A 17359-nucleotide genomic window follows, 5' to 3' on the forward strand; every position below is an offset into this window, starting at 1 on the left:
CAGGTTTTAGAATTTTTCTCTCAAAACCCAATAGATCAAAAATATAAAAATTGAATACCAATTTTAATAAGCCAGTTGATTGTGTAAATCTTGAGTGAGTGCATGCATGTGAGTTAAATCAATCAATAAGACCTATATCTAATCACTACCTTTCTGTATTCCCATATTTTTATTAGCTGTGGCAAAAACTGAGTTTTGCTATGGTGTTCTCTTCCATGAGGTCAAGCTGCTTTGAAAACATTCACCAGTCTCCTTACCCTTAATAACTCCCTGATCTCCATCCTCTTCCCTAATAACCCCGCTTCTACTTCCATGTATTTTCTTTTATTTATAGAATCTACACATGAGACAAACCCCTGATATTTGTTTTTCTGTTTCTGGTTTATTTGCTTAACATGATGAGCTCAAGTTTCATCTATTTTCTTCCAAATTACATGATCATATTTTCCTTTCTGGCTGAATAATGTCACACTTTTCTTTAATATACCCATCTGCTGTGGGGTGTGCCTAAGCTGATCACATAGCTGTCACAAATAGCTGTATAACAACCACAACTGTGTATATTCTCTGATGTGCTCACTTTAATTTATTTGGGTACATACACAAGGCAATACAGCTGGATCATAGGATACTTTTTTTGTTTCCATTTCCTAAGGCACAGCCATACTTATTTTTCATAGCAGGTGATCAATTTACATTCTCACCCATAAAGTATTAAGGATCCTCTCCCTATGGCCCAGCGCATCCTCACCAGCATTTCTTGTGTTTTGTTTTCTTGTTCATACTTCTGACTAGGAATTTATGTAATCTCAAAGTAGTTCTGATTTACATTTCCCTTCACTGGCCATTGCTATTTCTGTCAACCATATAGTTAAAAAAAAAAAAAAGCAACATAATACCATGCAACAAAATTGGGAAAAAATAAAGCAGAAAATTATTTTTTGACTGCCTTTATTCTCTGAGTAATAATCAAGATGTGCTAAAGACTTAGGGAGTCCCACAGTCCCACATAGCAGTGTGTCTTGTGTGCATCATTTTATTACGACCTCAACAGTATATCCATTTCAAAACAGCTAAGTCTGAGGAATAAGAAGTGTAAACAACAAACGAGGGGTGAATACTATAGTTAGATTTTTATTCATTTAATTGATGTATGTTAAATTCTAACCTCAGGCTAGTATTTACACTGATAATATCTAGGTAGAATAATTATAACCCAAACCCTTAGAACTAGAGTGCTTGAGTTTGATTTTGAACCTACACATCTGATGGGCAACTAACTTCTTTCTTACATACTTTTCTACTCTGTAAAATGGATTTAATAAAAGTACCTGCTTCAAAAATTCATGACGGAAACTTAAATGAATAAATGCATGTGTTGCATTTAAAATCATGCAGGACCCATTATTATCACTGGCCTGATATCAAGTGACTTTATTTTAATAAGTGTAGATATTATCAGGACTCCATGGCCAACATTATTTTACTCTGGCCTGTTTCAAAATTACTCTTAAATCTAATGCCTCTTCTGACATTGCTGAGTCTCATTTCCACCATACTATCCTTGTTAAGATTTCTAACATTCTGCCAAACCTTCAACATGCACTGTGGCTGTTCCTGCCCATTCTATTTCTTTAAACTGTCTTTGTGACCAGAGTCATTCTAGTTATTTGGGATTCACACATTTCACATAAGGGCATCTTCTGGCCAGTCACCCCTACTTTACCCTCAATACCACTGGCCCCCTAATAGTTACTTATCATGATGCTTACCAGCTAATTCAGCATCCAATAACAAGCCTCCTATGCCTTCGGCTTGTTCCTTTCCAATCTATCCTAGTTCAAATTAACGTTGAGTTATTTTCTGATTCTCCATAATATAAGTTTGTCTAATAAATCATTATGATGAATTTTAATGTGTATCTGATGTATCCATTCAACAGGTCTAGAAAAATTATATCAGTAGAATATAAACTGATGTTATCATTTCCCTGTTTCCAAGTATGTCATTCTCCATTACTACCAGGTAAAAATGAATTATTCAGAACGTGGTTTGAGGTTCTCCAGCAGAATGTTAAGACTCAAGGTTTGGATGTTTTGTTTGTTTGTTTATTTATTTATTTGTATTTTTTGAGATGGGGTTTCTCTCTGTAGCCTTGGCTGTTCTGCACCCAGTTTGTAGACCAGGCTGACATCAAATTCAGTAATCTGCCTGCCATAGCCTCCGTGAATGCTGGAATTAAAGACATGCGCCACCACACCCAGATTTTGGGTTCTTTTTTAAAGCACACTTTATAGTAATATATTTTCATACATTACACCTAGACTGCAGTTTCCCCTACTCCTCTCAGCCCCACCCCAACCTCCCCTTTCCCCCAGATCCAATCGTCCTTCATTTACCTTCAGAAAAGAGCAGTCCTCAACCAAACATGGCATGAAAAATTACAAGACTAGGAACAAACCCTAATATGAAGTCTGGATAAGACAAGTAAGAGGAAAAGGGTCCTAAGAGTAGGCAAAAGAGTGAGAGGCACCCCCACTCTCTGTGTTAAGAAGTGTCCCACAAGAATACCAAGCTACATAACCATAACTTGTATGCAGAGGACCTAGCTCAGGCCCACACAGGCTCCCTGATTGTTAGTTCAGTCTCTGTGAGTCCCTGTTAGCCCTATTTAACTATTCTGTGGGCCATGTTTTCAGTGTCCTTAAACCCTTTAGTTTCTACAATCTTCCCACTCTTTTTTCTTCAGGGTTCCCAAACTCTGTCTAGTGTTTGACTGTAGATCTCTGCTATAGGGCATCTGCTGCCATTACTTGCTAGATGAAGCCTTCTAATTATAACTGTTAGGCAGGAATTCATGAGTATGGCAGAATATCATTAGAAATCATTTCATTGTTTTTGTTGTTTTTGTTTGTTTGTTTGCTTGCTTGCTTGCTTGCTTGCTTGCTTCCAGTCATGATTGTCTCTATCCTAGATCTCTGGACTGTCCAGCTTCTGATTCCTAGACATGCAGGCAGTTTCAGATATGGGCTCCCTCTTGTGGCGTGGGCCTGGATCAGTTTTTTGCTAGGTTGATGTCCTAGTCTAACCACTGGAAGCCTTGCCTGGTTAGAGAAGATGGTTAGCTCCTTATTTATTCTTTGAGAATTTCATGCATGTATACAATGTAGTGAGACTGTATACAATGTATTCACCCCTCATACTTCCCTCCAATTCCTCTTGGATCTCCATATTTGTTTCCCCACTTTTCTTTTCTTTTCTTTTCTTTTTTTTTTTCTTTTTTAACCCACTGAATCTGAATAAGCCTCTACACATAGCAGTGTGGAGCCATCCATTGGAGCACGGTTAGTCTACCAGGGAGCACACCTCTAAAGAAAACTGACATTCCCTCACCTAGCAGCCTTCACCTGATAATATTTCCTCAATTAGAACAGACTATGGTCATCATGCTAGCTACAGCTTTCCAGCTTTTTTCTAAATTCTTATCTCTTTACCCACAATTAGTACAGCTCTCAGTTAGAGTAAAAAAGGTTCTTGTTGCTGTGGATTCCAGTCAATACAGACATCATGCCTAGTCAAAAGGAAGAGAGGATCTGCAGGGTGCTCAGCCCTTAAGAGTTCTTTAAGGGGAGCATTCTGCTTCATAATTTCATGACTTGGCAGACATCCTCCTTCTCCTTGAAATAGTTTTCCCTTCACTTCATGTGTCTGTAGAATACAAGCCTACAGACAAACAACACAAATGAATGAAGAATGACCCTTCCTGACCTACTGATTTTTCCCTTTTTTGTGTAATATTTTGTTAATGTAGATACAAAAGACATATAACATCTACTGAATTTGTATTTTTAAGAATTTTTAGGAAGAGGGTCTTAAAGCCAGGGAAGTTGTCAGTCTCCACTGTCATGATGGGGAAATAACTACTTAGGCTATAAAGGACTAGCCAGTGAATTATGCATTGTTGTTCCAAATCCCAATCCCACTGAACCTGACTTTGATGTTTGATTTTACCTGTGTCATATAGCATCACAGCTTAGAGGGAAAAAATTACACAAGCAGGATTTTATTGCACTGTAATTAAAGATTCAATCAGTGTGAAAATCAAAATTTTATTTGTGTCCATAGGTATGGAAACATTAAAGGAGATTTTTAATGAAGAGGATAAGATAATAAAAACAAAAAAAGTAAGATTCCCACTTAGTGTTTGGAGTAATGACAAATGAATATCTGGGTGCGATCATGAAATACAAGATAATTATGCTCATTTAATACACAACAAGTTCATTTTTCCAAAACAGATAAACCCAAATATTCAAATACGAAAGATCTTTGCATCTGTATGATATAAGATAGGAGGATTAGAACTGAAACAAACTAGTGTGTTATTAGGATGGAGGCAAGCTGTCACTGCTTCTAGGCCATGAGGAATCGCAAAACATATGGTGGGTAAGTCAACCTCTCAAATGGTCATAATATCTGATGCCGTAAAGAGCATATAGAAGTTTTATAAGCCAGTTGATCTGCAAAACTTTAAAAAAGAGATTAAAAAGTAGTTGGGAAAACGAAGAGCATGCAGTACGCATTTGATCACATTGAGAATTGCTCCTGGAACATAGTTTGATGGCCAAGGATGCTAATAATGTGTGTGGTGACGTCAATTAAATAAATCAACTATCTAAATAACATAAGGAAATGTATAGATAAGGAAGGAACTAGTAACTGGTAATGGGGTGGAGATAAAGACAGGTATTTTAATTGTATATAACTTTAATATTTTGAATTTTTATCATAGCCATGTGATGCATTTTTATTTTTAAAAAATAGTGATGTTCTTTATCTGTTTTAGATGAGGATCAGAATATAGATTCAAGTGTCTGCTGTAATGAAAAGGATTGACACCCAGAAAAGAACGTTGCTATGAATTATAATTCAGCCTCAGGGAGGTCTTAGTCTGAGAGTAAGGTTAAACAATGATTAATATTGAAATGATTGATCATCTGCCTCTGGCTACTTCCCAAAAGCCCCATTCTACACTTAGATATCAGGCAGGCAAGGCTCCTATCTCCCAAACTCTTAGTCTTGAAATCAATTTTCCCACAGATCCATTTAACTAGAAAATGGTTACATAGACCTACTATTCAAATGTTCATTAAATCCAATTTCTGCACATATGGAGGTCTATTGTACTTTTTTCGTAGCAAATGGGCTTTAAATGCCAGTTACAACTTGGTAAGTTTTTATTGAATGACAGATGACAACCACTGTGCATCTTCTATTAGGCTAAGCTCTATGTAGGGTTAAGTATGTGCATTTTCTTGAGTGACTAGGGGATGCTATCTGTGTTCGCTAGCAGTAGTCTGGGTGTGCCTTTGATAATATTTCTGAGAGTGATCAGCATTCTAGTCAGTACACGAAGTAAAGCATCACCCCAAATAATGAAGTAAAGCAGTATCTCCTCCACTAGGGGTCCTGAGTTGAACAAAATGGCAGGAAAAAAATGATAAAATGTTTCTGCTTGAGCTGAGACATCTATTTTTCCTGTCCATGGATGTCAGTGGCCTTGCTTTTTAGGCCTTTGGACTCTGTCTAAATTCTACCCCTTGCTTCGCTAGGTCTTCAATTTACAGATGGCAGATCATGGGACTTCTAATTGGTTTTAGTTCTCTAGAGAGTCCTGACTAATATACTAGATTATTGCTCTCAATTAATAATATGAAATGGAAGTTTAGGGAATTAACAGACAGAGTCAAGATCACACAGTGATCACAGGAGGCATGACCTAGGCCCAATCTGTCAGACTTCCAAGGCCAGTTCTGCCAACACCACATAATGTTGTTTCAATTAATTAAAGCTATCCCTCTCCTTAGCTATTATCATTTTAGAGTGAATGAATTATTATATGGTACAAGTGTCCACACAATCAGTCTGTGTTTTGTTTGTTTGTTTGTTTGTTTGTTTATATGCCAAGTGTCTGATCATTGTCTATAGGCATAGCTGGAACCCTAACCCTTCACCCATCCAACCCTGTTCTTTGTAGCGTTCCAGTATGGAATATTCAGACTACTTTAGAACAGATCTTCTCCCTGCCTCATCTGGATTTTCATTATATACATTCTTTGAGCTCAAATGACGGAAAGAACAATTCTGGTATCAAGGTTAATATGCATGTTTCCTCCCCTCTCTGCTGTGTCTCTGAAATTTAGAGCTCTCACCCCAAATCTGTCTTAGTCTGAAGCCAAATGAGGTCATTTTCTTTGTCCCCACAAAGGTGCTTAAGGCTTGACATGGGTCCCAGCTGTGTCATATTCCCCCTTGGACTTAGTCTTGCTTATTGTTTTTTCTCTTTTTCTGTAAGAGGGTCTACATCCCAGAGCTACAGATTTTGGTTGTTACATTAATTAAATTTTAATATTTGTTATTATGATCACTATTACTGTCATTGCTGTTTTTAATAATGTTCTTTTTGGCAGTTTTTGTAAGCTTCTCCAGCAGTGACATTTGGCTCTGGGGAGAATGGATCCTTTGTATACAGGCTTGTAGACTCCATGCCTGCTGTTTTTCTTACAGAGAGAGGTTTTTCTGATTTGGGGAGGCTGTAGCATCTGGGAATCTCTATGAGCCTTGGTTACACTTTCCAAACTAAACCAAATGCTTTGGGTAGCCAGTATGCAAAGACTATGCCATGGTCATTGGTGAAAACTGTGAACCCCGACAGCTATTGATTCATTCACTATTTTAGTACATTTTTTTGTTAGCTGGCACCACGTTTTTAATAAAGTATTGGCTAAGAACTGTGACAAATGAGGACAATATCGTGAACTGCACTGGATTCCTCGCGCCATCAAACACTTAAGGGACAAGAGATATAAAAGACAGCTACATGAATGGTGGAGCTTTGGTTTCCAGGTGTTAGTGAGAGTATTCTGAAGCAGAGAGCATTACAAAGAAACATATCAACACTTGCATAAGTTAAGAGTATGACAATGAGAAGAGATTCTAGCCTTGATTCCACTGGAGGTGGCTGTTCCAGTTAGCATTTGTGAGAAAATACAAAGCAAGTCAGATGTAGGAATCCTACAAGCTATTGATCTCATGTAATTCATAGTGTAGCAGGAACATGGAGGCTTAACATGCGTGAAGCTCTCTACCCACAAGAAAAAGCATGATTGTAATTTGGAGATTTGGGATACCATTACCGTAGGGTTTGGGGACTATTTCCTGAAATACACAGAACAGGGTCAGAAAGATGACAATCTAGCTATGAACCTAGGGAGTAATCTAGGTAATACTGGATTGGAACATGCCACTTTAAACACCTGAGAAGAGATGCGGGTTGTCACACATTGCGAGGCCCTGGAACACCAAACCGGAAAGAGCAATCAGAAAACAGCAGTGAGGCAACCAAGTTGTTCTCTAGACAGAGAAGACCCATGTAGGTAGATATGTTGACCCCAGGACACCTGGGAAAGAGAAACACATCCACAGTGGAAGTGGGAAAACTAGAAAACTCTCTGGTCAGCAGAAAGTGCCTCAGCCCCTTCCATCAACTGCTGTAGTTTCTGATGTGGTTAAAATAGAGTCAAGGCCGCAGAGGTTTTGGCAGGCAGCAGCAGCAAGGCAAGAACCTAGCTTAACTGATTTTTATTGCTTTGACTTTTAATATATTTTCTTGTTTTTAACAAATACAACCTGCTTGGCTCAAAATAACCTGGCTTTTCCAACCCTGAGGGTCTGAGGAAAACAGCAGCTATAGAAGAAATCTCTGAAGTCCAATATGCAAATAGCTGCATTTTTTTTATGAGCCTGAGGGTTCCTAAAGTAAATTCCCAATATGCTTCCAGAAAGTAACAAAATAAAAAAAATGCCTTTTTTTTTTCTTTGCATGTTGAACTTAATTTGTAGAGAACAAATATGGGTAAATGTTTTTGTTTTGTTTTTTGTTTGGTTGGTTTTTTGCTTCAGCTCACTGCTAAGTTATTTTAAAATTTAAAGTCAAAATTGTTTTCTGCTGTTTTTCTGTTAACTGAAAATCCTGAGAAGACCATTTGGTATACCACAATGCTGCTGTATTTGTGTTCATTCTGTATATGCTTCCTGTGTCCAGCACAAAGTCTTTCACAGCACTTTGCTTTGCATTATCTATCTGAGCCATCTTATGGTTGGGAAGAAGTCTCTACTCATATTCTACAGTAGTGAAAGTGAAAATCTGTGTGCTGAAGTATATAAAGCATAGTACTGGCTGGAGTTTAAGTATGGTCTATCTGCTCCCAAGTCCTATGCATTACTTTATCATTAACAAAACCTCCTTCTTAAAGGTAAGCATCTGAATGTCATCTTTCCTGCACAGTTGTGTTTTGTTGATATGTAAAGACTATGTGCAGATACACATTCTGAGGCCTATCAGATTCATAGTCATACCAAGTTGCCACTTCAAGCAGTAAAATCAAGGAAATAGCTACTTTTCACAAAGCTTCTGAAGACCTCAAGTAGCCTGTAATTTGAGTAAATTCTAGAGATTTAATTTCAGCCTCTCCTACAATTTGCCTGCAGCCATTCAATTAATCATGGAAACAAAATGTTGCCTGTCTTACCATAGGTAGGCACTTCTACATCATTGATTTTTGTCAAATCACATTCTTCTGGTGGCTCCATATAAATTCTAAGAATGACTAACACACATTCCTCTTCATCTCTTTTATTGATATACATCTAGTGTATTAAATATCAAAAGTACAATCTTGAATACCAGAAGGCATAATTGGAATATCTGATGTAAGCTGGGGCCTTGTAGCATGTGAAACCCTCTTCTGCGAACAAGCAGGTAAATGTGGAGACAGAGCCAGTCTATTGCAGGAACATTTGCTAACTAAGTACACAGATGAAGCCAGCACCAACAGGAATCTGGGTGTGAGGTATTTACAGTACAGCTAAGGATCAAACCTAAAGTAGAAGGCTAAAGTGATAGACTCCAGAACTGAGGTAGAACTTCTAAAAGGTATTCATTAGTCTCAAATGGTCACACTCTAGATGTTAGAAACCATATCGGCATTTTGGAGAAACATTCCCCTATGTGAGCTTTGCTGATTAATAAATGATAATCAAATAATATTTTTATCATGAAAAATCAACAAAAAACAACAAAATGAAACCAATAATAGCAAGGAGTAGCAGGAACAAAAATATCATATTTAGTTTATCAAGGCTTACCAAAAAATAGAATTCTCAGACAATAAATCATGACTATAATATACTTTTTAATTTTTCTTTTATTTTTTTACAATTTATTCACTTTATATCCTGATCATAGCCCCTACCTCATCTCCTTCTGGTCCTGTCATCCCTGCCACTTCCAGCCATCCCCTTTCACTAATCCACTGTCCAATAAAAGGGGGAGTTCTCCTCCCCTTCTACCTGACCTTAGCTTATCAAGTCTCATCAGGACCGCCTGCATATTTTTCTCCTGTGGCCTGGCAAGGCTGCATCGCCAGGGGCAAGTGATCAAAGAGCAGGCAGCCCAGCTCATGACAGAGGCAGCCCCTGCTCCTCTTACTGGAGAACCCACATAGAGACTGAACTGTGTATTGGCTACATCTGAGCAATGGGGTCTAGGTCCTCTCCATGCATCGTCCTTGGTTGGAGCATCAGTTTCTGCGGAGACCCCTGGGCTCAGATTTTTAAGCTTTGTTAGTCTCCTTGTGAAACTCCTGTCTCCTTTGTGTCCTTCTATCCACCCCTACTTCTGACTCCCTGTGCTCTGCCCAAAGTTGGCTGTGAGTCTCAGCATCTACTTCAATCCCCTGTTGGGTGAAGCCTTTCAGAGGACCTCTATGATAAGCCCCCAACTATGAAATACTTAAAAAATTGCAGCATCATGGAGATGAGCAAAGTAAGATAACGTCAAGGATACAGAGTAGATGTAAATATTTGTAGAATAAAATAACTGCAGAAAATAGAAACTTAGTGGATGGTCATGCCACCATGAGTGTATGAAATAAATAGCTTATCTCCTCTGCTAATAAAGTAAGTGTTAAAAGGACAGTTTTAATGGGAGTGGCAAAGATTTCCTCCCTGAGAATGTGATACTTGAGCAGACATGAGTGATGTGAAGGTGTCAGCCATGGGAACAGGAGGATAAGATGTCACTGCTTGAGGTAGATTGCTCTTGTTTTACTGGCTCCACTATGAAGCTTCTATCATTCCTTATGAGCTTGGGAGGCAGTATAATGAAAAGGAAACACTTCAAGGCATTTTGTGGATTTTGATTCCATCATCTATTGAATAGCTGCTATTCAGTGCTTAAAGGCATAAAAATAAGATATACAAACTCAAAATACAAGCTACTGTGAGTCTTCCCTATTTCATGAACCGTTAGTAGGGCCTCCTTTTTTCTCTAGTGCAACTTCTCAGCTAATCAAATACAGTCGTCTTTCAGTATGCACCAGAGATTTGTGTTTAGCCATCACATGGAAACCAACCTCTAGTCACACTCAAATCCCTTAAATAAAAGGGGGGGGGGGGAATTCACTCTTGAAAAACTTCCACCCAGCCTTGAATGTACTCTACCCATATTCATCCACCACCACCCTCTTTTTTTCTCCCTCTCCTTCTACCTTTCCTTCTAACTCTATCTCTATGTCTCCCACTTGACTTAAGCCTATAATTAAAAAATTCTATATTGGGGCTGAAGAGATGACTCAGCAGTTAGGAGCACTTGGTGCTTTTGCTTTTGGTTCAGTTCCCAGCACCCACAAGGTGGCTCACAACTACCCATAACTCTAATCCAAGACATCTGATACCCTCTTATTACCCATGGGTTCTTGCATACATGTGGTGTACATAATACACTCAGGCACATTAAGTAGATTAATTAATTAATTAATTAACACAAATTAATGTGGGGTGGATGCAGTGGCCCACCTGTAATCCCGGTGCTCAGGGGGAAGAAACGGGATTTCCAGAGTAGCTAGACAGCTAGACTAGACAACTTGGATAGCTCTGGGTTTAGTGACAGACTACCTCAGTGTATAATATGGAGAACAATCAGAGAGAACATCCAAAATCATCCTCTGGTCTCTACACAAGGCTTTTCACACACGAACAAGCATACACACACAGGCATACACATACAGACATACACACACCACTCACACACAAATGCACATGCAAAACACTGCAATTTAGTCTTATTTATAAACTCCGAAGCACAGTATTTGTATGCAACCTGCTTACTTCATCCTGCATTCTAACTCATCTCTGAATTACTTATAAGCCCTGCTAAAATGTAAATGCTATGTATTGTAATATTATGCTGCACTGTTCAGGAAATGATAGCAAGAAAAGCACTGTATGTGTTCAGTAACTGCTTAATACTTTTTGAGACAGTATGGTTAGATAGCCAAAGCTGGCCTGAAATTCACAATTTCTCCTACCTCAGCATCCATCCAGAGGACTAGACCTTCAGGTATGTGCCCCCATGCCTAGCCAGCTGCTGTTTTTCCCCTGGATGTTTTTAAGTCCACAGCTACTTGAATACACATAGGCAGAACCCACTGACACAAGAGCCAACTGTACAAAGTCGGCTAGGCAAGAAGCAAGAACATGCTGATTTTTATCAAAATGATTTCCCTAGTCCCAAAATAGTCCAAGTTTGTTCAGCTATCCTTGGCAGGCAGAAGGATGTCTGGTGGGAGGGGAAGGGGTCATTAGGAGGCATCCCACTTGGGAATTTAAGGAAAAAATAACTTATTTATCACAAGAGGAGACAGTTGTGCTTCTGCATGGCCTTAAGCTTTGCATTTCTTCTGGGTTCCTATTAGCTTCAGATTTACTGTAGGGAGATGTACCAGCCCCAAATCAGCCGAGATAAGAGGATCCCTGGCGAGAAATGAGCAAGAAAAACAGGAAGCAACAAAGAGGGCCAGAGAAAGATTAGGAGAAAAATGCTGTCCTAGCAGCCGTAAATAAATCATTTGCTAAAAAGGATATTTGGCTAAATTGCCTCCAAGTGTATATTCCCAGTGGACATTCTTGATCAGAAAATGCAGAGCATCGTAAAAAGATTCAGCAACGGCGACTCTGACTGTGCTGCCTGGGAACCTAGGAGTTGCAAAGGAGGGGCTGTTGTGCTACCAAAGTATGGCTGGGGCTGCAATCATACTTTGTAAATTACTAACTGAGTGACCTTATGCCAAAAATAAATCCAAGGTTCTAGCCTTCTCATTATTATAAGAAACCTGGAGCACACACATTTCACTGCACAGAGGTGTTAGGGGGTTAAGCAAGTGAGCCTGGCTTCTTGCAGGTGATCAAATGCCATTTCTCTCCCCACATTTTCTTCTGATATGTTGTCATAATAGACAACACTTTTTCAGTAGGGGCTGCAATATACATGTGTATGTGTGTGTGTGTGTTTGTGTGTGTGTGTGTGTGTGTCTGTGTCTGTGTGTATGTATATGGGTGTATACATATATATTACCAATTATCAAGGCTAATTAGGTGATTTTGAAATCCTGAAACTCAGGACATGGATCCTGACTTCCCAAAACCAATTGCCTCCTGCCTCCTGCCTCCTGCCTCCTGCCCCCTGCCCCGTGCGAAACTGTCCATTTGCTCCAAATGTTTCTGTAAAGTGCAAATAGGACTAGCCACTCAAAAGATCCACATAGCTGCTACATACTAAATCTAAATGTATTTAATGTTATTAAGCTCCTCAGCAAAAACATGTGTTTGTAGCTGTATATAGTCTATGCAAGATATTGACAATGGTTGCAATGTTCTTTGTGAACTAAGTCAAAATAATAGTCCTCATTTTGTAGAGAACTCTCAGGCTGTGTGGATAGCAACTGTAGAGAAAGAACAAACGTGCACATCCACATCAGTCCGCACAGATTATGACAGTCACCAAACCAAATCCATCTTTTGTGGACCTGCCACCAAAGTCCAGTACTGAAAGTAAAGTCTTTCAGTACTTTAAAAGTAAAGATACTTTACTTGTATCTTTACTTTTCCATGCATTGTATCTTTACTTTTGTATCCTTGTATCTTTACTTTTCCATGCATTCACTTTTCCCTCAAAGATAGCGAAGAAGCCAGGGCTGGGCTCCATGATACATCAAAAACCTACCAGCTCTCTTGTTCATCCTCAGTGCCTGTTCTGTGTCTGATCCATACAATCAGTAAATATTGGTTGAATGGATGAGGCTATCAGAACCTTGAAACAATTCCAATTATAATAGGCCAACTCAAGTCTTTAGGTAACTATATTTCAATTCTGTAATCTTAGACTGAACATTAGAAGGAAACAAAATGCTGAAATTAGCCTGCTTTCCCAAGACTGCTAAAAAAAAAAAAATGACATCTGGTATTCAGACAAATTATGAATGTGTTTTCTTGTCCTGCTTAAAACCCCACTCCATGAGTCTGTTTCTTTCTTATCCACATTCAGGTTTTAGAACCCTGTTTACGAAGATAAAGCAGACAGAGAAGTTAAATGAAAGTCTAGTTGCTGCAGTTTGCCATGTGTCTGCCAAAATGTCTGGACATTTTTATTTCGATTTTGTTCTTCCTCTTTTGAATAATCATCCCACAGATCCCTTTCTTCCTCACTGTCCTTATTCCCACTCCCTTCTGTAAAATAGAACAATAGAGATTCTACTTACTAGTTATCAGGATTTTATTTTATCTATGTGCTATATTTGTCAGACTGTCTGACATGTAATCAACATTCCAGTAAAAAGAAGGTCTGTCATTATTTCTGTCATTATATTTAAACTTTTGTTCCAGTCCTAGCAGATGAACACTGTGCTATTTGATGGCAATTGTAATGTCTAGATTTAGATGGAGAACTTCTGAGTGTATAGTCCATGCTGATCTATTTTCCTGAGTCTGGAGGAAAGTCAGATAAGGCTTGGAATTGTATCTGTCCATAGAGACAGAAGAGGAAATGAGAAGAACTGATAATTCTCCTATAAAACACACTTATATGTGGTTGGAAGAGCAAAGACAACTATCATATATCTTTACAATCAAAGTGGGCAATGGACTATTGAGAGCTAAAATGAGTAAACCATCTAACTTCTAGGTTTCATGTGTACAAGTATCACACTCAGACCCAGGCTGGTGGGCGTGTTGGTAAGTTCACAGAATTTGCAGTTGGAACACACTACTCCATAATAGGGAAAGGCAAAGAGGGAATCTGGGCTTCTGTAGTTGTCAGGTATCAGCCGCAATACTATGGCAAAAGAGCAAGGCTTAGCATTAAAGACAGGGTTAGCATCAGGAGAAATGACCACGATGGCTTAGTAATAAAGGACATGTTTTATCGGCCATCTGAAACATTTTAGGTCTTTTGTGCTGTGGTCCAATTCATTTCTGATAGCAACTCCTTAGGGTAGCCGTGATTATCTTTATACAATTGTCAAAGGTACTTGGACTCAGAGAAGTTAAATAATTTCTCCTAAACTTTCAGCAAGGAAATAGGAGAGCCAGATTTTTAACGTCATTTCTATTCTTTGCCAAGCATAGGAACTACTCTTTCCGCAGTTTCTCTAATTTGGTAAGTACCAGACACACTGTTCTGAGCCTCTTTTTCTTAGTCTAGAGAGGTCATTCTCAACCTTGCTAATGCTGCCACCCTTGAACACAGCTCCTCATATTAGGGTGACTCATAGCCGTAAAATTATTTCCTTGCTACTTCATGACTGCCGTTTTGCTAGTGTTATGAATCATAATGTAAATATGTACGATGTGACTCCTGTGAAAGGGCCATTTGACCCCAAAGAAGTCATGACCCACAGGTTGATAACCTCTTGTCTAGAGGGTTCTTAGGATAGACCTGTGCTCCAATGTGAGTGCTGAATGGCTACTCCCTCTGGAATCAGTTTCCAGTGACTGACCATTTAGACAATATTCTGGTTATGGACTGGCTACTTCTTGTTGAATAAACTCGTATCAATATTATTACAAATGCATGCCGTCCCCTTGCTTCTCAGAAGGCAAAGTGTCGTCTGTCTTTCCATAATCCTCCATTCACCTAGACCTCCTGCACCCAATTCTGGGTAGCAAAGCCCTGCTCTTTTCTAAATGCTTCTCTCTGGCGACACTCACTGGACTTTGCTCACCAAGCACCACCCAAGCAAGAGTGACAGAATGGAATGTTTATCAAGGAAGTGTTCTCTGGGGTCCACCACGAAAGACAACACAAAAATTCAGCATCAAGGTCAAAACAGTCATGGAACACATCTCCTCTCCATGACCCACACCTGTCTTTCTTAGCACCACTGATTACTAGTATTATTGGGGGAAAAAAAAAAAAAAAAAAAACCACATAGGTGGATTTTCTCAGACACTGAAAGTTTCATGCAGAGAGTTGGCCTTGATATTTGCTCATATGTTGACTATGGAGTCTGATGACTATGGCAGAAATGAACTGTCTAAGCATAGGAGAGGTCCACAGTGATAAAGCAAGTACCCATGGACTGGGACTGGAGAGATGGCTCAGAGGTTAAGAGCACTGACTGTTCTTCCAGAGGACCTGAGTTCATTTCCCAGCAACCACATGATGGCTTATAATCATCTATCAAAAAAGGATCCCATACCCTCTTCTGGAGTGCAGGAGTGCATGTATACAAAACATTGTATACATCATAAATAAATAAAATTTTAAAAAAAGTACCCATGGACTGAAACCATGAGCCAAAGCAAACCTTTTCTCCTTTGAAGTATTTCTCAGATGTTGTTCATAATGACTAAAAACTGACTAATAAAAATCTTCTCTTAGCATTTTTCTAATTATATTTATGTACTGAAAACTTGGCACTGTACATTTAACCCAGTTTAGTGGCGAGCTCTTTAGCCTTTGTCTTTTCCAGCTTGGCAATGCGAGCCACAAATTTAGGACCCAGGACATTGCCTCCCCGCCGATCTCAGCCTATCTGTTGTTGTAATCGGTCCTAATAGCCTCCACCAGCTTAGCCAACGCACCCTTATCTTCCAGGTTAACCTGTGCGAAAACAACAGCGGTGCAAGTCTTCCTGTAACCAGCCGCCCTAACCTGGCCTCTCCCTTGATGACGCAGTAGGGGACCCCATCTTTCCACATGGGGAAGGTAGGAAAACCACCAGCTTAATGGAGTCTACGTCATGGGCAATCACCACCAGTTGAGCCTTCTTGTTCTCCACGAAGGTGGTGACTGTACTGGCCCCTGCTTGAAGGACAGGTGGTTTCTTAGTTGGGACGTCTCCTTTCCCAGCAGCTTTCTTCTCTGCACGGGCCAGTATCCTCTGCTTCTTCTCTTGCTTTGTCTCTGGCCTGTACTTGTGGGCAAGCATAAGCAGCTGGGTAGCTGTTTGCCGGTCCAGGGCTTGGGTAAACTGGTTAATGAAGGGAGGTACTTTGAGCCGCTTGTAGAGGATGGCCCTTGACCATTCCAGCCTAACGTAGCAGAGCCCTTTGATGAAGCGTTGAGAGATCTCTTTTGGCCTGGATATCCTGCCCAATACTAAAGCTCCTGGGCCTTGTCTCAAACAAAGGATTGACCACCTTTTTTGGCCTGCTGGTTTTTCACCATGGCAGAGGCCGGGACCATTCTTCCCCGTGGTCTTCTTTCCTTTTGGCATCTTTCAGGGGTCCACTTAGCATCTTTTAAATAAAGAAAATAAGATGGCAATACAAAATTAATTCCACTTAAATTTCCAGTATCTCCATTATGCCAATATCAGCATTTCCATTTTGTAGACAGAGACACTGTAACACAGAGAAGCCTCTTTATCAAATCCCTAATATTTCTTGAAATTTTTATTCATATCTACAATATTATAATTACACTCACACACTCCCATTATCCACTAACCATCCATGTGCCTTTCTAACAGATACTCTTACCAAAACAATTGTTTCCACCTCACTTCTATTGTCCACATGTCTTCAACTGGCATCTGTTGTATCAAATATATGTTTTTTAACAGAGCCTTTTATCATCAGCCCAGGATGCAGATGGTAGCCTTCCCTTCCCAGAGAGGCTAGTGCCAATCTCATAGTGCTGTCTTTATCCCTTTGGTTGGTGCTGTGACACCTTCCATTGGAACAGAGAATTAGTTGGTAGGCATTTAGTCATGGTGTGGTTATATAAATTATATCGGGCTCACAGCACTGAGCTTTGTTCTCTCTCCCTTCACCATCTGCCAAGCAGCCGCAGCATCTCAGCTTCCCTTCATATTAACCACACATCCCACATTTCATTTTATGACCATGGTTGATGAATAAGATGATATCACAGCTAGAAGAAATTAAAATTCTACTAACAATATGAGTAAGTTCAGCAGAAGATTCCTTCAAGCTCAGTCTGGCAAACATCTTCTAG

General features: G+C 39.5%; 1 pseudogene; it reads right to left on the reverse strand.

Moving 5' to 3' along the window:
- Positions 1-15824: 15824 nt before the first annotated feature.
- On the reverse strand, positions 15825-16622 carry LOC129690718 (60S ribosomal protein L7a-like; annotated as a pseudogene).
- Between the last annotated feature and the right edge of the window lie 737 nt (positions 16623-17359).

Source organism: Psammomys obesus, unplaced genomic scaffold, assembly GCF_907164565.1.
Source record: "Psammomys obesus unplaced genomic scaffold, mPsaObe1.curated_primary_1811, whole genome shotgun sequence".
NCBI lineage: Eukaryota > Metazoa > Chordata > Mammalia > Rodentia > Muridae > Psammomys > Psammomys obesus.